This window comes from Falco peregrinus, chromosome 5, assembly GCF_023634155.1.
Source record: "Falco peregrinus isolate bFalPer1 chromosome 5, bFalPer1.pri, whole genome shotgun sequence".
Lineage (NCBI taxonomy): Eukaryota > Metazoa > Chordata > Aves > Falconiformes > Falconidae > Falco > Falco peregrinus.
Window position 1 is genome coordinate 106,924,606 of NC_073725.1, and position 6,217 is coordinate 106,930,822.

Below are 6,217 nucleotides of genomic sequence, written 5' to 3' on the forward strand. Positions count from 1 at the left end.
CTTTTCTCCTCATAAGTAAGTCAAGAAGCTTTAAATGTATCTAGAGCAAAGATCTCCTGTCTCCTATATGCAAAACTACGTGGTCTTAATTCTTAATTTAGAGAGTGTACGGCTTGCACATCCTGCTTTACTACTTGTGGTTCGTAAGAGGGATGGGAAAGGCTTAGGAGGTTATCCATCTGACTTTCTGATGTAGAGTTGAGTCTTATGCATAATACCAAGTGCCTTCTCTAGTTTACCTTTTAAGCAGCAAATAAATTAACTTACATTCTCTGGGGGCACAGTTCTCCCATGTAACAAAATTGCTGTAAAGCAAGCTTCTGCCATCTTAAACTCACCACAAGAATTGAGATACAAGGCTGAAATTAAAGCCTACAGGATTCAGGATGTGTACAGCATCTGTTGTGGTTTACAGCAAGCCCTGCTCCTGGTGTAATCCTCAAGATGGAAGATACAGGGCACCCATCTCATTAGGAGGGATCTCTGCTTTCCAATGATTGAATAGGAAAATCCTGCCACAACAGAAGCCCTTACAGAAAACCCAAAGGCTTGGTTAGAAGAAACACATGCAGTACTTTTAGTAAGGGATTGAAAATAAACATATACTAGTATTCTGCAGATCTGAGGATAGCCATCTGAAGGAAACTGCTAAGAGATGTATGGGAAAGTAATGTAGGTTGCATACTATATAGTGTCTGAGCCTGGGCCCGTGATGTAATTCTATCTGCAACTTCATTTTAGATTAAAATAGACAGCTTGATCTTACTACTCTGCATCTACCTATTCCCATGCAGTACATTATTATATATTTCATAAATTATCATTATTCCTGCAATCCTTGACGCTATGTTGCACAGAAATTGGAGATTTTGTTAATTTTTTTCAATTTAAATTCATTAGCAGGTAAATAATGTTATTACTGAAGACTAGCTGAACAACCTGTCCATGCATAACTGAAGTCACTGTATTTTTGCACATGTGGAAGGATTTACTGGTGATGTGTAATGGTCTGCATAATTAGAGAATGCTTTGGCATAAATCCGTCTCATCCATTCCTGAACAGTTCCCTTCTTGAAGGGCTTCTAATGCAGTTCTTTCAAAGTGCAAGGATAGTCAAGCCTGTCATGTTGCAAGAGGACAAGCTGAAGAAAATTTCCTTCAGCTTCTTTATTTCCATACACGTTACAGCACAAATAAATTCTGTTTCATTTGGTCATTATAGCTGTCTCTCCTACCTTCTTTCTAAATTCACACAGCTGATGAAAGCATTGCTGTTTGAGAGATTTCTCTTGGCATAAGTTACTGATGATAACTTTATTATCATTTTAATTTTACCAAATTCAGTTATTTGAATACAGACTGACATTTAAACAGAGTCTAAAGTGACTGATAACTTCCCAGCTTATTTGAAGTGTAGTGTTATGGAAGCTGGATTACTAAGAACCAAATAGAGGAAGCAAACGTGATGAAGTGACCGTGGAACATTCATGTATTCAGTAGGTCTTTCAAGCATAGGTCCAGGTAATGCCTCAAAGTCCTATTACATGAGTATTTCCTATTTATGTTAACAGATAATGTGAAGAGATTGCAACAAGAGAAACTTCAATTTATAAATTTACAAAAAATTTGTAAATAATGCTAATTAGCAATTGAGGGTATTTGGATTAGTTTAGTTTAACCAAATATTGCTGTATTGATGTTACAAACTTCAATGTAAATGTTGTAATTTTGTTGCATTGCTAGCAGAAATACTTCCCTAAATATCATCAAACAGCAGAGCAATTACCAAAACCAGTCACGGTGAATCCCTTTTAACTGTGTAAGACATGCAATTATTTGATTTTTCTCCAATAGGCTACATGTTAGAGATTAAAAATCTTTTTTGTATAAAACTTGTCTCGCATTATTTGGCCTCTTTGGTTTATGTGAGCATTTTTCATGTAGCATAAAATTGTCATAATATTTGGAAACTTTGCAAATTTTGGTTTGTTTTCCACTCTTACTAAATGAGATTTTATTTAGAAGCAATATAAAAATTACTATGATTTTAAAATTATTTTTATCCAACATTTGGCTGCCTGTAGCTAAAAAAGTCTGTTCTGTTATCAAGCTTTCCATAAACATTTTTCTTTTTGTAGATCACTGTGTCAGCTGTATCTGAGGAGAAGGTTATAGTTGAGTTGAACTATGAATATGTTTGTATGTATATTTTTTTCTTCTATCTTGCTTTTATGGACTTCAAAGGTGAATTGATTTCCCTGTCTGGATATTTCTGGATCAGGTGCTGCATGAGAACCTTGCATTTTCCAGGTTGCTGGTTATAGCTGGCTGTAGCCTGTGTAGCAGAGACAACTGCTGTTCTATGGAAACTAAAGGATGTTTAAAGTGTTTTTCATGCTCCAATGGGAACTGCAGAGCTGATCATCATTTCACAGCCTGCTGAATATTCTTTTCACAGGGTGTTTACTTGAGTGTGCACTTGTGCTTAACTAAAACCACCTGCTAGCGCTGACAAAAGAACAGAATTTGAGTAAGATGTGACAGTATGGACTGAATCTCTGGATTCAGCACCAGATATGTTCTGAGAATATACTGCATTCCCGTACACCAGACTACAATGACTGGAATTCCACTGCTTAACTTGTCTTTTTTAAGGTACCCTGTAAATGAAATGAAAACCCTGTTTTCATGAACCCTGTACAATGTTCAGGACCAGCAAGGTTACAATCCACACCAGCAGCAACTGGCACATTGCAGTTCAGTTTGGAATCCGTACAGTACTTAACTGATTCAATTGCACAGCCCATTGGTCTCTTTCCGTGCCTCCACTCATTTTCTTTGCTCACTGATGTTTGAATTTTGTAGGTGATGAGCTACCTAACCACGTGGTGTTCTTACTAGACTTTGATTTTGGAGTTTCTTCTGAGAACAGTTTTTAAGGCAAAATTGGGCACGTAGCTCAGTGGTAGCTAAATGCCCTGAATCTCAGCAGCACTGAGTGCATGCAGTTCTTGCTCTGGTAAACAGGGTTGCATGTACTTATGTCAGCAATGCATTTTTGCAGTATCTCAGCAAATGACAGCCATAGCTCAGCTTCCATGCTTCTACAGCACATAATGCCCTGACTAAAATCTGTGGAGGAGGGGATGGAAAAATCCAGTTGTCCTCTGTGTGTGTTTTTAAGACGCTATTTAGTCTAGTGGTTAATACTGAAGCTAATGAGATGTGATTGTATATACTGAAGCAAGACTGTCCATATATTTGCATCCTTGTTTTACTCATACTGTACGTGGTTTCAGAGGCAAATACCAAGAATATGGAAGAAATGTTGACTGTTGTACACAGCGTATACTGTGACTTTATTGCTTTACAGTCCATCACACTTGGTCAAAATTGCAGAAATAACATGCCACTTCAGTCGATCAAAGCGGAGGGACTGACACAAGGTGGAATTTCATCTTGTGTATGCTTGAGCTGCTGTTTTAACAACACAATACCATAAATAAGCACTCAGTGATGCAGCATAAGGATTCAGGGAAAGGAGGGTGAGTTGCTGGCAGTACTCTCTCAATGACATTATCTAATCTAAGTCTATCTTAAAACCTTTCTACCATCCAAATAACAATGGAGGAAACAAAGTAGGTTGTGAGCCATAGTAATACTGGTCTTATCCAGATCATCCCCCTTATTTTCTTACAGGAGGGAAATAAGAAAGCACTGTGTCTCCAACCTGAGAAAGCAGTTGATAAGATTGCTATTGCTACACTTGGGACATGGTTTGTTAGGGAGCCATCCTTACAATGAAGGTTAAAGGGTGAATCTTCATTGTAAGAAGACTTGATCACAGGCCTTACTCTTCAGCCAAAGAATGAAAACAGCCTGGACCATTAAAGCCAAAATTAAGGCTATGATCTAGTCAAGTGTACATTTAAAATAATTGCGAGGAAAAACAAAGGAGGTTGACTAAGGAGCAAGAAGTGACTGAACTCTATTTTAGTTGACTTATCTCAATTTGCCACTACCCATGATGTATGCAGAGAGAAACAGTAACAGCTTGGCAATGCTTACATCTTAATTGCACCGTATATATAAAAATCATGGAGTAAATGACTCTATTAGAAGCAAAAACTTAGCGTAGAAATTACTCGATTGTTCTCAGGATACCTGCTCCCATTATGATTTTTCTAGTGTGTTTATAGATACTGCTAGCCATCCAGAAAGATGAAGTACTCTTATCTCTAAAATAAGGGTTTTGTTTCCTGTTGCAAATGTATTTTCAAAGTTTTTGGAAACATATTGTCTGCAGATGAAATGGCAAGGGCATACAGGCATGTTTTCTTAATGTAACATCAGTTAACGCTAAATACTATGGAGTTTGGCATCATAGCCATTATTCCACTTATGCTTGGTCTCAGTTGAAGAATTTACTTTATGAATTTATTTTATGCATCTCTTCTAAACCATAAATTAGGGTAGACCAAGGTGTCCTGCCTAATATTATTCAACTGATGCGAAGTTATCCATGTCACTGCACGTCAACTGTCTAAAGAACAGTGTTTAAACAGCAGTGCCATTAATTTCCCTAGCACTGTTAATCAGTAAGCACGTAGTAGAGCTCAGGCTAACAAATGCTTCTGTGCTAGTAACATGGTTCTGTGGCTTCATCTACATCAGCAGGTAGGGCTTCCAGTATAGCAGGTCTACAGAGCACATGAGACAGTGCTGAAAACTCAACATCCACGTTGTGTGTGTGTTTGAATTGTTCTCCAGACTAGCTCTTGTCTGTCCTGTCGGACTAAATACTTATTAATGGCTGGGGCATATTAGCTACTTTCTCAGACTTACTTTCTTCCGCCTCATCTTCATTTGAAAGGAATCCAGTTCATGAGCTTGAGAGCTGAGGACTTTTAAATAGAATATAGATCATAGCATAGCAAATGGCAGATGCAACAACTAACCTTTGTATAGTGCTCTCTAAAATGAACTCTGCACTTTGCTACTGCCAGGTTTGGTTGGTTGGCTCTGTTTTTTCCTTCTTCCTGACATACAGCCTATTTCCAGTCTAGTTTTTCTTCTGAGGTTGTTTTTTTTATTAAAAGGATTTGTGAAAAGACAACTGATGTAGCAGTTTTAGAAAACAGTTAAGCTAAGAGAATGGTGTCTGCTTTTATTTCTTCGAAGAAACTAGTTAGTTTATGGAGAAAGTTGTATCTTACCTTGCTAAGAGTTTCACATGTTACTTTTTAGCCGCCATTTGCCAAGCAAGCATGGATCCATGCTCTGTAAATAGAGGTGGCTGCCTTTGTTTCTGAAACCCAGTCTTCAGTCTGGAAGACAAAGGTGTCACTAGTGTCTTCTGAAATTAGATGATGATAGCCCTAGTTCACTAGATATAAGAGTTTACATGTAAAAGAGATTTCAAAATACCAGTATTTTCTAAAATCATATAATGGAGCTTTCAGGACAAACTGCCAGTGGACAGAACACTGAAGTACAAGGGAGAGTGCAGTGCAGGAATACCAGGTTTCATGAGCAAGATGCCAATTATTTGATTTTGGTTTTGTTATTGTTGTCTGTTTAAACTTTTTTTTGTTCACATCGTGACTTCTAGTGCTGCTTGAGCTTTCTAGAACAAATAGGAAATATTTAACTTGCTTTAATGTCAGTGAGTTCAGAATTGCTAGAGAAAATATATTTCCTGATTAATGGCTGGTGAAATCAGTCTTCTACACGCTAGCCTCTGTATTTGTCAAATTTCTAAACTTGCATTATAGAAATATGCATTATTTCTTGAAAGGAAGCCACACCAGGTCATTCTGTTACTATTTCTCCAAAGAAACAAGGTGCCTGTTAAGAGGCACCGCGCACAGTGACATCGTTACAGACAGGGACAGGCTGGAGGTGGGCACCCGCTGAGACCTCTTCATCGCGCTTCAGGGCTTGAAGGGCGGGAAAACGGGAGTTCGCCCCTTCCCCTCAGCCCGGCGGCTTCCAGCCCCCCCGGCCCCAGGCCGCCCCCGCTCACCGCGCTCGGCTGCTGGGGCTGCCGCGCCGCCTCCCTCACGCCGGCTGCCGGCCGGGGGAGGGAAATGGCGCCAAGACCGCCGGCGCGCGGCAGCCCCGAGACGCCTCCTGGCGCCGGCAGGGGGAGCCGGCGGCCCCGCCAGGCCGCGCCGCGCTGGCCCCCGGCCCCGCCCCGCCCCAACTCCCGGCGGCG